Source organism: Anomalospiza imberbis, chromosome 8 (genome assembly GCF_031753505.1).
Source record: "Anomalospiza imberbis isolate Cuckoo-Finch-1a 21T00152 chromosome 8, ASM3175350v1, whole genome shotgun sequence".
NCBI lineage: Eukaryota > Metazoa > Chordata > Aves > Passeriformes > Viduidae > Anomalospiza > Anomalospiza imberbis.
In genome coordinates, this window is record NC_089688.1 from 24,462,206 (window position 1) to 24,476,520 (window position 14,315).

The 14,315-nt window shown below is 41.0% G+C and overlaps 1 long non-coding RNA gene across 1 annotated transcript; it reads right to left on the reverse strand.

Annotated features, from left to right (window-relative positions):
- Positions 1–543: 543 nt before the first annotated feature.
- LOC137478577 (uncharacterized) lies at positions 544–13,685 on the reverse strand. Its single transcript, XR_011001667.1, has 3 exons — positions 13,557–13,685; positions 1,864–2,042; positions 544–1,764 (listed from the first exon to the last, which is right to left on the reverse strand). It is a non-coding gene; the product is annotated as an uncharacterized lncRNA (long non-coding RNA).
- Between the last annotated feature and the right edge of the window lie 630 nt (positions 13,686–14,315).

Below are 14,315 nucleotides of genomic sequence, written 5' to 3' on the forward strand. Positions count from 1 at the left end.
CACCACTGCTTTTCACTGTTTAGTTTTGTAACTGAGAAATAACAGCTTGATTTCTTTGTTGCACCCACAGCACCAATCAGGAATTGATATGGCAGATCACCTTTAATGCTGGAAATAATTTGACTTTTAAATGCAAATGGTGGCCAATTAAATAAAACTGTAAAAGCGTTGCCTTTTCTGCTCTTTACATTACAATACAAAGCTGATCTGACATATGTGCAAGAAATCTTATGCTGCAATAGTGGCCAAAGAAGAGGGACAGAAAGGGGTTCAAATAATCATTAGGAACATGAAACCAGTAGAATGGCTTATAAGAAGACTTTATTCTTCTCTCCAGCAGTCTATAGAGTTGTCAATATGCCCAACGAACTTGGCTTTGTGGAACAAATCACAAATAATTTAAAGGACAATAGGCTAAATCAACCTCAATCTTTTATCACTGGAATTGACCTGGAAGGACCTTCATTACAACCAAGAGTTCCCACTATCTTCAATTTTCTGGCTTTTTCCATCATCTTGGCCCATTCATTCTTTGCCCTCTGTTGAGGCTACCCATAAGGAGAATCAATGTCTGTGTGTGATGGTAATTTTTGGGATGTGGAAATACCTTCTGCAAAAAGACCCTAAAGACATCATATTCTTTCAATAAAAAATTATTCAGCCCGGAGCAAGACAATAGTTACCATATTGCTGTGTCTTGGATGCAAAATAGCAGGCTTTGAAACTCTGTAGCATTGAGCTAACAAGCCTGCCTGGTGGTGTGGTGTGAAGGGGCAGTGATTTAAAGATCATTTTAAACATTTACTCTCTTTTATTGCAGTGAAGACTTTCCCTTCCCCAAAATTTAAAATTTAAAATGTGCCTCCTCTGAGCATAAGGGCAGTGCTTTTTGCTTTCTGAGATGGAACAAAGTATTTCTGTGATGAAAAAAATATGATTTTGATTTTAAGCAGTAGGAACATTTTCCCGTTGCATAATTTTTCATGCTGTGGAAACTAACCATCCACCAAATATTTCAAATGTGAACTCTCAAACAGCTCTGCTGAAAGATATTTTCCTCCTCATTTTATATTAAAGCATAGCCCTGAAAGTTGTGATTGCAAATAATACTCTCCCAGCATCCCTTCCCCAGATATCATGGTATCATTCCCCAAATGCCCTATGCATAAAGGAAGTTTTCCATCCCTCTGTAGGACCTGAAAAGAAGAAGGATGAAGTTAATGGGCTGGAAAGGAAGTGGGTAAGTAAGGAACCATATAATTTCATTTTTAATCCTCAAAATGGTCAGAGGGGGGAAGACAGAACAAATTTAATCTAAGTACATGGTTCATAGATATGTGTATGAAAAAGTACAATAGCACAGATTCCATCTAGTGAACAACTGTACAGCCTCCCTTGAGCTTTGGTGTATAACACTGATTTACACCTTCGAAGAATCTGCCCTGGGAGATTAATGAGGCTAATTCTTCTTTTAAAAAAATAATTTGCCCTAATCCATTTAATATTTGCCATTCCATTAACCTAAATTAAAGGCTTTCTTGTAGGTTTTTATATAGCACACTGACCCCCAAAATGGAAAGGCCACTCACCATTGCAACCCCCACAGTGCAGCACCACTTTCTCCGATTTGCAAGCATCGTTATCATCCCAAGAGTGTTTGTCATCTTGGCAAGCAGGAATCCTTTCTTCTGTGGGTGAGTTCCAGCAGATTTTCACTGATGTGGTTTTCCATTAAAGTTTATTAATTTCTGTGTCTTTGGTGGACTAATTCGGGGAAGGAAAGGAATGTACATATGGCCGTTATTTTTTTTTTCCTGAGGTTTCATGGGTTCTATAGAAATTTTCCAAAGGGTGAGAAACCACCTGCAAAATATGCACCAAAGAAAAGCCCAGGAGAGTTTCCCCACAGCAGCTGGCAGCCCAGATCTGCCCTGTGCTTTGAAGGTGAGGTCACAGTTTTGGCAGGAGGCTGCCACTGGAGGGTCAGGTTTAGTTTGCCTTGAAGACTCAACAGAAATCTCCCCAGGCAGCTCTGAGCTCTCCTGTAAAGCAAAACATCAGGGTGCTTCTCATCATGGCAAAAAAGGGCTTTCTTCAAGAGACAGGAGCAAATGCTTTCATGCTGGCCATGCCGTGTTTCTGTCAGGTGGAGCAGGCAAGGAAGCTTCAGGTGTTCGCATAAGCTGCAGAAACAGTCCTGAAGCTCTGGAGATACAAGGAATTTTTTAATGTAGCCTGTTGCTATGCCTTCACTGATGAGGGTGCCCTGCATCAGGCTGGAGAGAAAGGCCTAATTTGTTTCAGAGACAGCCCAGTGATAAATTAAGGTAGCTTAATTAACTGGAAGGTGTGTGCAGAGATAAGTTTTTAGGTATCCAACATGTCACTCTGTTTTTTTCCCCACTCTCTGGAGAGCAGATGCCTCTGACACACGTTTGTGTGCTGGGCTCAGTGGGCAGCTGAGCCAGCTGAGCAATGGAAGGCAGCTCTGTGCTCTCACCTGCAGGGGGATGAAGATAATGGTAATTATGGGGTTGTGTTTGTCATGAAATGCAACAGCTTTTGGTGAGGCTATTGCTGTGTCTCCCACTCATACAAAGTGTCCCACCAAGCTGTCCATCAGAACAGATCTGCCCTGCTCAGCCTGGCTCTGGGGTAGCTGGGGGCTGACCCACACACTGGAGTGACCTACATCACTCAGTGGTGAGAGTTTCTGTCTGCTCTTGCAAACAAACAGAAATATCAAGCACATGTTTTCTGACTAAAGACAAAGTCTCATTTTAGGCACCTAAACCAAAAATTGAGTCTATCTCCTTGCTAAGCCAGGAAGAGCAAAAATGTTTGGTTTATCTTTCAAGTAGTTTGCACACAGTTATCTAGATATATCTCAGTATTTCCAGGGCTGGAAACTTCTTGTTGGCCCTAGACCTTAGCCTGAAAAAGGTACTGATGTGTCTTTTCTTATTCAGGCCAGCCAAGTAATTCAGGGTGGGGATAAATCCACAGAGCAAAAATATGTCTATTATTTTTTAGCTCATATAGTCTCTGCTCTCCTTTCAAAATAAAAAAGGATTCAATCCACCAAAATCCCAGTGGATCCACCAGCCTCCCAATCTTCTGCTTTAAGAGGGAATGAAATGAATTTAATCTCCATAAGATTCTATTGAACACTGCATTGCCAGCTGTTTTCTTGCAGGGGCTGCTGTTGCTTAAAGGTCATAGTGCAAATCCCTTGATTAAAAAACAACAATGAACACATTTTAAATGGGTAAAACCATAAGACAGTGCTGTAAAACAGATTATGTGAAGTAGATACTGTTAAAACAGTTTAAATGCCTCGTTCAGGCATCAGTTTAGTTATCTCAAAGCATATTAGAGAGAGCAATAAAATTTAATGGCCAGCAGTAAAGTGTTTGTGCGTGGCCCTGAACACAGCATTGCCCAGCTGGGGAATGTGTTAACTCTGCCACACGGGCCAGGCGTCCCCAGGAAATGGGATTTGGGCCCCCACTGGAGCTGCCACTAGACCTGCTTGGGGACAGCTCAGCAGAGAGACTCCAGAGAGCCCACAGATGGGGGCAGGAGGGAGCCAGGGCTGCTGCAGGGCTGTCAGGGCAGCACGTCCGGGCTGCATCCCCCAAGGACCTGATTCACTTAAAAACTGTGTGTCGTGTGTGTTAGTGTGTTGAGACACAGCCCCTGAGAGGATAGAATGGGGTTTCAACCTAATAGCTGCTGGTTTTCCAGCATGGCATGAAGATTGGAGTGCTTCCATGCTGCCTTAGTCAGGAGGATCCTGGTTTTCCAAGGTAATTGCAGGGTGCCTTGCCTCTTTCCTTGACAATGCAGTGGTGCATCCTAGGAAAAGCCAGAACTGTGCTATGTCAGAGATGGTGCTGATGGTCATTTAACATCAGCCACAAACTTCTGATGGACCAGCCATGGGAGCCTAAACCTGTCAATGTGTATGGACACAAGTAGAGTCGTATTCCTTTAATAAAGTTGTCTTGTCTCCAAGGCGAGCAGATACGTTTCTGGCATTACAGTACCTCTATTTCCTCTTCTTAAACATGCAAGACTTGCAGAGGCTTTGCTTCAGATAACTTTAGACATCAGGCTGGCTGGTTACATCTGGCTGGTGCATCTTTTTGGACTTTTCAAGGTCCAAGAGCTCACTTCCTATCTAGGGCCTTGTTCCCAAATAGGGAATAAAATTCAACAATGGCTTGTGATGCAATTAGTCAAGTGCCTTGTTCCCAAGTCTGATTCCTGGACTCTCTTGAGCTGTTCCTTTGTTTTTGCCCATCCCTCAGCTCATTGGGAGCCGTGACTGCAACAGGGAGACACCATCTCCCATGGGATAGCTCCGCCTGCTCACACACAGAAAACAGTGCCTTCCCTTGCCTGCAGCTCTCCAAACCTGACTGGAATTCACATTTTTGATAGAAAGTGAGCTAAAAAAGGAAATCAAGAGAGGGTCAGTTTGAAGTGTCCTCTGCTTATCCCTGTTGAAACATAAAAGCAGGCAGGAGAGGAGAGGAGAGGAGAGGAGAGGAGAGGAGAGGAGAGGAGAGGAGAGGAGAGGAGAGGAGAGGAGAGGAGAGGAGAGGAGAGGAGAGGAGAGGAGAGGAGAGGAGAGGAGAGGAGCTGGAACACTGCCACAAGTAGCAGGCAGTGATGCATATTCAGGATAACTGGAGCAAACAGAGATATATGCATGGGCACAGATTTTTCTTTTCCTCAGAGCATGCATTACAATATTTCTTAAATAAGTTAAAATGGTTTCAGTCAGTTCTATTTGTTTCCAGCTGGGAGGTGAGGATAGGCAAGGAGGTGAGTGGGAAGGGGACATGCATTTTAATTTGCAAACTGGCTAACTTTTTATGCTATAACTTCCCTCAACTTGTCTCCCAGGACCATGCCAACCTCTCTTGCAGAATAAAGCACGGAAGGGGCTGTCTCACACATACAGCATGGTTTTGCCTTCATTTTTTCTGCTGCTTATCACTAGCCAGACTGCACAGGTCTGACTTTGACACTGGGCTGGACTGGTGCATTGGCTCTTTATTGAAATGTTCTATTATTCTGTGAACAGGAACAGTGATGCCAGCAGCATGTTACTGCTGTGTTTCAGGAGCATTCTGATATTATCCCTTAACCCCAGAGCTTAGAGGTGCTGGAGAGCATTGAATGTACCTTCTCAAGGTAAATAAACCAGTCCTTGGCACTGTTTCAGCTTACCTCATCTGTGAAACTGAAGTGTTGCCATCCTTGCTTATCAATACATTGGACTGTGCATCAAATGATTATTTCAGCTATGGCTTAACCTGGTTATTCTCATCCTTTATGTGACACAGGCAGGGTTTTACTCATGTACCCAGCAATGGAAGTTGCTGATTATTCAATGGCTGTTAGGTTTGAGTGCTTATGAGACTGATCAACCAAGCCAAGAAGTAATAAATTCTCCTTGCACCTTGCTCTCCTCATTTGGATAAGCAATTGACTAAGCAAGAGGCTGCTTTAATTCCTGCTCATAGAACACTGCTTAGCTGTTGCTCCTCGTATGCTACAAGGGAACATTTCACCTTCTCCCATCAGTTATGCACTGCTTCCCTCTACATCATGCCATGCCTAGCAACTGAAGCAAGAGTCACTTAATTCTTTTTTTTTCCTCAGCAGAAACTTATGTGCCTCTTGGCTTAGGAGGATGAAAAGTCTCCTTAAATCACAAAATCCTTAGGCTCAGGAAGCAATGGGAATATAAAGCTTTAAGCCCACTCATTTTAAAAATAACCTGCATGAGGTGAATATACTTTTTAAATTTTTTTTGTTGAATTTCAGTAGTTGGGCTATAGACCACTTTCAGTATTAAGAGTGCTCTGTGAGTTTCAAAACTCCCTGGAATGAGGTCTATGTTTTTTGGCTGTATAGGAAATATAGGTTCCAAAAGCATTAGTTAAATCAGGCATAGATGCCTCCCCATGTATTTTCACCAGTCAGGTCATCAGCCAGTAAAATGAGCTAAGATTCAAAAATGCCAAATATTTATAGATTTGGCCAGAAGTTTCCTTCAACAGCAAGGTACATCTGTTCTCTTTCTCCTGCTAGACAACAGAAGACTACTTTTTTCAGGTTTTTTTTTGGATTTTTTTTGTTTTGTTTTGGGTTTTTTTGTTGCTTTTTTTTCGTGTGGTTTTTTTTTTTTTTTAACCAGATGTGTCTGTGTCTGGGAAAACATATTAGAACTTACGAAATTACTACAAAGGAAAGGACATAAAGTTTTTGTGTCCAACAAAATTGCCTCAGCATTTGGCAAATGGGAGGAAAAGGGAAAGTAGGAAAACAGAATAAAAACGAAAAGCAAAAAAGAAAAAGAATTAGAAATCCGTCCTTGTTACATAATGTACACTGCAGGGATTTTAAAGAGTGGAATTACATGTTGCTTACTGGTAATCACTTGCCTAGCAAGGTGTTTGGTATCTGCTGACTTACGTAGCAAAAGGAAGCTGGTGTATTTCTCTTAGCACTATTTAAATGACCCCTGCAATCCCTGCTAACTGGGTTAGCACTGTGCTGGAGCTGTCACTGTGCAGGTCTGGCTGCCAGGCTCGTAGGAGAAGCAGAGGTGTGTGTCCTCATGTGTGCCTGTACTCGTGCACAGCTTTGCCCCTCTCCCTCTCTCCTTGTAAGAGAGATCTGGGACATTCCCACTGTGTCTGTGTACAAGAGTATTTCCTAGCTAATGGGCAGATAGAAAAATTGGGGTATTTCTTCTAACAATGAGAGGTGAAAACAGGTACAAGCTTTTGCTGAATATTCCAGTGACTCACAGTCTATTAGAAAACTTGCACACATTCTGAAAAACAGTAAAATGGACAATAAGATTATTTTAAAAATCAGTGTAGAGGTTCCTCTCTGCTTGAGGCAGGCTCTGAAACATTTGAATTCAAATTTCTTTAAAATTAAATCTCCAAACCCTTGCATTTTAAAATCAATTAATGGTTAATTTATAACCTAACAAGGCTCCAGAGAAAGGGGTTATTAAAAATATAATTACTATACAGTTCTTAATAGATTAGAAAAATAACCATTACTCCCCTCAAGACTAACAGTAGGAGAAAAAAAAATTATTGATTTTGGTTATGAATACATTAACCCATATATTATTAAGGAAGTAGAAACTGTTTTCTTCTGACTGAAATGAAGGCTGTAATCAGATGAGTTCTTCCAAGCCAATGCTAATTAGTTAATACCAGTTAGCACCAGTTAACTGGTTGATTATCTGAGGTAAGCTTTGGAGGGAGGGGGATGAATATTTAGTTAGGCTGGTATCTAGATTATTTTCTGAGTTGTGCACATGGTCCTGAAGGATCTGTTCTTCTCAGAAGCAAAATTCATTGAGGGAAAATGAAGAGGGCATTTATAAGGACTGGACAAGAGATAGATCTCATTGTGACTTCACATCACACTCTATTGCTCTCTGACACAGAGCCCATCTCCCTCTGTGTCATTAGAAATACTTGGGGCTCCCTTTCAGGTCATAGGAACTACTATGCTAAACACAAGATGAGCTGCTTTAAAGTGAGGGTTTCCTGCTGTGGAAGAGGGTGGTCTTCCTCCTTCCTCCTCCTCCTGTTTCTTTCCCTTTCCCTGTGCCAGTATCCTGTGTGTGATGCCTGCTGAACTGGTTCAACTCTCAAAGCAGGCCAAAAGCACTTTACTTTTTACTGGTTGTGATTTTCAGGTTGTCTCTGTAGCAGAGCCAATTCACCAAAGGTCTGGTGAGCATCAAAGCTTGTGCAGACAAGCAGCAAGACCACAGAGCAGAGCTACTTATTTTGGTGTCACCAACAAGATTAATTCTGCTTTTCTCACCTTCACCTTCAAGAACAGAGAGTAAGGCACCACTGGCAGTTGTGGGAGGGCTGAGGGAACAGGTTGGGGGTGTTTCTGAAGGTGAAAAACTTCAGTGAGAACTGTCACACCTTAAGCTTTTGCCTAGTGTTGACATGCTCTGTCTAGTTCTCCAGACAACTGTGATCATTCTTCTCTACTGACACACAGCATAAATATTGTATGGCTGCATTATGGATTAGGAAATTAGCATCATTATCAGATTTAGATAGAAAGAAAGCCTGGCTAGATGTGAGGAAGATGGATTAAAATTTAAAAGAAATGTCCTGTTAGTGAATACCGCTAGAGGAATAAGTCTGAAGCTGAAACCTCTTTTTATCCAGGTTAGCCAGCCTTTTGTGAAAACTACAGTTCATGCATTGGTAGAGGCAGTTTTTAGCTTAGAGCTATATCAAAGAGAAATTTGATTCCTGCAGTCTGATTTCCCTGTTATCTTTAATGGATTAGCTGGTGTATTGACAAACGAGAAAGGTGGCAGGATTTCAGATGTAGATAGATGCCCACCAGGAATTTGAATGACTTCATCTAATCCTTCTACAGGGAACTCTACCAATAGCAAAGTAATGACTTCTGAAACTAAATCAGTTCTTGAACAACAGATTCTTGCTGAAGTTCATGACTCCAGTGCAGCTATCCTTATTTACACAGTAGTTCCCAATTCTGCTAACAATTAATCTGGTCTCTGTGTTGACACCAGCACACTTACACAATTTTGTAAGAGCACAGTCAAGTGTCTAGAGAGAAAAATCTCTTTATTTCCTGGAGCCTGTATTCCCCAACTGCTTGTTATTTCCAGCATCTTCTATTTCTCCTGCCATGAAGGTGCATTTCTCACTTTAAATTGGCTTCATCCAATCATCTTTCTGTTTTTCTGCATCTTGTAGTGTATTTGTTCTTCCAAGAACACACTCACTGCACCCATTACTGTAATGATTTAATGACTTTTAAATTCCTTCAGCCCCCATCAGTGGGCTTTCAGGTTTTGTGCTGCAATATTTAATAAAACTGTACTGGAGAAGGGGGTGGAATAAAGGACATCCTTTGTTAAAGTCTTCTCCAGGAAGGTGACTTTAAGAGTGGGATCTATGAACTGGGCTTTTCTACCTTTCCAATTTACATAGAAAACTGTCAAATCTTTTTCCACACAAGAAAAAAAATCTTTAAAATTACTGTTTTAATTCCATTTCATGATAGAAGTCCTACTTCTCCAGGGAAAAATAAAGGAGCAAAGCAATCTGCCTTCTAGGAACTAATCAAAACTGAAAGTGTGTCTGGAGGACATATGGGATGGCAGACAATTCACCTCAGATGTTAATGACAGTACTCTCTTTGTACCTTTCTCTTGGCATTTCTCATGTTCATTTGTACTTTGCTTCCTTTCAGAAGGGGATCTTTATATTTTGAGAAATCAGAAGACTTTTTGTGGAATAAATACTTTCTTGTCCCTGTGTATGTCTTTGGCTATTTGCACATTCCTCTGCAAAATCCAAGCTTTCCCTTTTGCTCTCCCTCCACAGCTGTACTGGGCTGTGGGCTGGGTGACACAGTGCAGAGGGAAATGTGGGGCATCCTTGGGGAGTCTGGGTTTTACAGGACTGCAGGTCAAAGCTCTCTGCTCAGAACCCACTGCACAATGCTGCTAAAAGAGATGTACTCCACTAGCTCTTCTAGAAATCTCCAATAATCACTCATCAGGATCCTGATGCTGCAGCATATTCAAGGAGAAACAGCCTAGAAATGCTTTCCATCTTAGGTATTGGATTTTGCAAGAGAGATTTTCTCCTGCTGAAATATTTCACAAAGTCCACAAGTGGTTTTTAGAGGTATTGAAGTAAATACTGCAGTGCTAAGAATGATATTCAGAGAGACAGCTGGATGTGCTAAGTAAAGCTGATATCAGGAGATATAACAGGAATTCAGAAATGTACAATGAAACCACATATTACCTGAGATTTATATCTTTCTACAGTTCCAGTATTGCTGGTTTTACTAAGGAAAAAAAGACTCCAAAAATGTGCTTGGTAAGATATACTGGTGATGGGATCTCACCTGGCAATTCTAAGGATGCTGCAGAAGCTGCTGTATCAAAAAAATTATAGATATTCCTTTAGCAGCTCTAAGCATGGGACAAGATGTTATACTGTTGAAGATAGCTTCAGGAAATTGCAGCTGCAATCAAACCTGCAGGCCTTGCAATTTGTGTTGAAAGCAGATTGGAGCTGGAATTCTCCCTACCCAGGGGAAAAGAAAGCTGCAGGGGCAGAAGAAAGTTAAAGCTCTCCTCTGTGCAGAAGGTGATGTGCTCAGATCTCCCAGCAATAAATCTGTAACTGCTGGCAAGCTCAAATAATTGAAGCATATAGTTAATTGAAGGAAAATGTGAACCCCTTTTGCAAGGAATTTTGGCTACTGTAAGGGTTGCTTAATAGCCAAAAGCTGTAGCCTTGCTAAAGTAGTTCTATCCTGCATTAATAACCACAGCTCCACCCCTGCATCACTGAGCTTCCAAGTCCTGCTCAAGAGCCAATGGTGGGAATACAGAAATGAACACTTTTGCTCTCAAAAAAGGATTGTCTGAGAGCAAGTAAACAAAGTTTCAGTAGGCTCTTGTCAAGGATAAAAGGGAACATTAGTGAGATGAGGGTGGTCCTGTGGCAAATGGATTTTTCAGACCTCAAGAGGTTTGTGTGAGATCTAGAGACGCAAGGTGATGTCCATGTTCCGAAGTTAAGAGAGTCCATTTTGTTGGTGTAGGGAAACTGACCTGTACAGTGTGCATCTCCCCATATCTATTGATGTCACCTCTTTTCAGGTGCCACAGTTTGGTAGGATAACCAATTTGTCAGGGTAAAGGAGCTCTTCCTGACTTCAGAGACTCACTTGGAGTGTATGTGCTATGGCAGAGATAACTCTTTACCATGGTGGTGGGAGAGCCAGACCTCACAGCCCACCTGTTCTCAATACTAGAAATAAATTCTCCTTGCCAACAGTTTACACCCATAGAAACATCCCAAGGCACCTTAGGAATGGCAAAGCACACACTAGAAGCCAGCAGCAACTATGCAAAACCAATTATTTCTGGGTTTACTGAATTCATCAGTATAACTGAGCTCCAAACAGAACCTATCACAACTGCAATCTACAGGACTGCCTGTTGTTACATTACAGGAATTTTAGGAGGGGAAGTGAATAGTAACTTCTCTCCTTCATCTTGCCTCATACATAAACAACCTTTTTTCCTTTTTCATTTTTCTGTGTGACTCAAGAAAACTGGAGATTTCTTTTTACTACCATGTGAAGGCCCAGAGAAGGAGTGAGAAACAGGGGAGCTAAGGTCAGTTACTAATTCTGGATCATCCACCTGAGAGCAATAGCATAGACTTCACCTGTTTGAAAATAAATATCTACAAACTGGGTTCATGAATCTGAACTAATCACCTTGGGCCCTCTCAGCACAAGCAGAGAGGAGCTGTATGGAGTTTATCTCAAGGCAAGATAGGCATTTGGAAGAAGATAAACACGTTGTGTATTTATTTCTCACCATTGACTCTGAAGCAGGTGTGGTAAGCAGCACAGGTGAAGCTGTTCACACTGTAAACAGCTGGAGTAAGGTGAGGAGAAGCAACAGCCCTGGGGCTGATCCTGTGAGGCATCAGAGTTTACTTTTTCCTGACACCTTACCCCTGCCAAGCACTGCTATTAGCAATGGAAGGTGTTCACACGGTTTTGCTTGAATTTCTGAGCTATATTCTCTAACCTGCTTTCTTAAGGAACTTCTGGAGAGACCCCAGCATCTTCTGTTTTATGTGGTGTGAAATGCACTTCATGGGGAACTTTGCTCCCTCTTGCCACCCACAACAACTTGCTGTGGTGCTACAAGCCAGCTGGGTCAGTCTCAATTGCTTCATATCAGATTCAGTTGCTTAATTGGAGTCCATGCTGTAGAAACTTTGCAAACTTGCAGCAAAAATAGCCCAATTAAGTACATTTTACCTCTGAAAATGGACACAGTATATGAACTAGCCATCCCCTTTTTCAGCAAAACTCAACAATAGCTAAATGAAGCTAACATTTTCCAACTCAACAATTCTCTAATACACAGCATTTAAGTAGGAAATAAAAAGATGGTTTACTAGCTGACCCAGAAATTATGACCAGTGCCCAAGAAATAGCCCATTCCTAGGAAAAGGAAGAAATGTAAATTGTTTGACTACAAAAAAGGGAAAGGTGACTGAAAAACATTCAAAAGTCTGCTTATAGGAAGGGTAACTTTTCACCAGAACTGCTCACTGACAAAAATCATAATGCACTCATAACTACAGATGAAATTATATATTTGAATACAGAATACAAAGATCCTCTCCCATCAATCAGTAAGAGCCCAGAGTCTCTGCACTGATTTCAGTGAATCCAGTCAGCAGCTTGGATACTGCATGGCTGAATATTTCACATTGCACTGAGGCTGAATTTAAACTTTGCTACCATAACAGATGGAGAACTCTCACATTTTGGGTGTTTTCTGGACTACCACAAATGAAAGCCTAATCACAAAGTGGGGTTCACACTTGCAAATTAGATGCATGAAGAAGAGGAGGAACTGTGTTGCAAAAAGCTTTAACATGCTGGGTAACAAGATGAGTGAAATAAAGCAGATGGTCTGCAGTCTTATTCATAGCATGAAAACTCAAAAGTTTGGACAGTGGTGCATTACCCATGATATTGAATTAACATACCTCTTATGTGGAACTGAAGCCAGACAGCATCACAAACCCATTTATAACATTAATACTAAACTCTTTACCCTGCAGAAATAGGATGGCTGTATCCAAAATTGACTATTGCAACAGTCTTTGATCATCTCTTCAGAAACCAAAAATAATTTTGGAGAGTCATAGATCACCTGTGTCAACACCAGGCCTGGGAATGTTCCTTAGCCTTGTTGAATCTACTGGTACAGCCAAATACTGGGTTAGCAGATATTAGGGTTAGGAGAGATTTGGCAGAGCCCACACCAGAACTGTGACTTGTGTCTTCTGGCTCATTAAATTTCTGTTAACAAACACTTGAGGATAAAGCACAGATGTGCTGTTGTTTGCTTGACTGAGAGGAAAGATTATTGCAGTGTGATAGAGAACCCAAGCAAAACAAATTTTTAAGAAGTGCAATATTTCCAGGACGGAAGCTTCAAGTAAGACCTGAGATGTTTCAAAGAAAAAACCAGCACAACTCTACAGCAGCCAAATCCTGCTTGCCTTCTCCCCAGATGAATTCTCCTATTCTTCAGGAAAATTTTAATGTGACAATGGCACTTTAGAATCCTAGAAGAGTTTCATGCAGACTGAAACAGTGTTAGGTAAATTAAAACAAGGTTGGCAGCAGTATGTGCCCTGAGTGAATTCCTTGATAAACTCCATTTTGTCTTTCTTTCAAATAATTCACTGTAATTAGTACAACACTATTCAGCAGATTATTCACTTATAAGTTTCCTCTGAGGAGCATATGGAAGTTAATGTCAGCCTCCAGATATAAAGATTCATATTCCTGCTGCTTGTCATCACATACTGAGGTTCTTTCTAATCCTACTCTATGTTCAGATGTGTAAACCACCTCCTGCAGGCAAAGCACAGTGACCCCACATTTACCTGTTATTTGTGGAGCTTCTGTGACTGCTGACAATCACCTGTGGTCAAAATGCTTATTTCAATCTTTCACTTTTCTCTTCAGCTGCGAGGCTTAATGACAGAAAATTTATTTTGGTTATTTGCTGGAGCTATCTGAAACCAGAAAGAAATGATGAGGAATTGGAGATTAGCACCTAAGGACACTGAATAAGGATCAGCAAAAGGAAAGTTAAGCACACACAGGGGCAGTTTCAAATGCAGATTCTGCATTTATTTCGATGTTTCTGTCTCCTGATTTAAAGGGAAGTTGTTAGATTTGCTTCATTAAATAAACTGTGTTCACATTTCTAGGCAGGTGTATTGCATATGTATTGTCAGGAGTGTACTACAAAGAAAAATTATTAAATAAGTTATTAAGTTTGTAGTGTAGCCAGCATTTGGAAACTGTATTATATAAGGTGAAAACTTCAAAAACTGAAGGAGGAAAATAATAATAATAATACTAATAAAAATATTAAATAGATTCAACCAATTACATTATTCCTTTCATTGAAAGCAGAATTAATAATCAGTTTACTGAAGCTGAATTTGTGTCTCTATCTGTGACCTACTCACAGTCCCAACTCACTGTGAACAATTCTGTGAATGTATTCATGCTATTTGCTGAGTAACACAGTGTTCCCATGTAGGCTTTTGGGACAGGCATGCAAGCTGTGGTTGTAATAACTGCATCCATTCACAGACATTTCCTATCTGGCTGAGAAACCACAATGTAAGGAA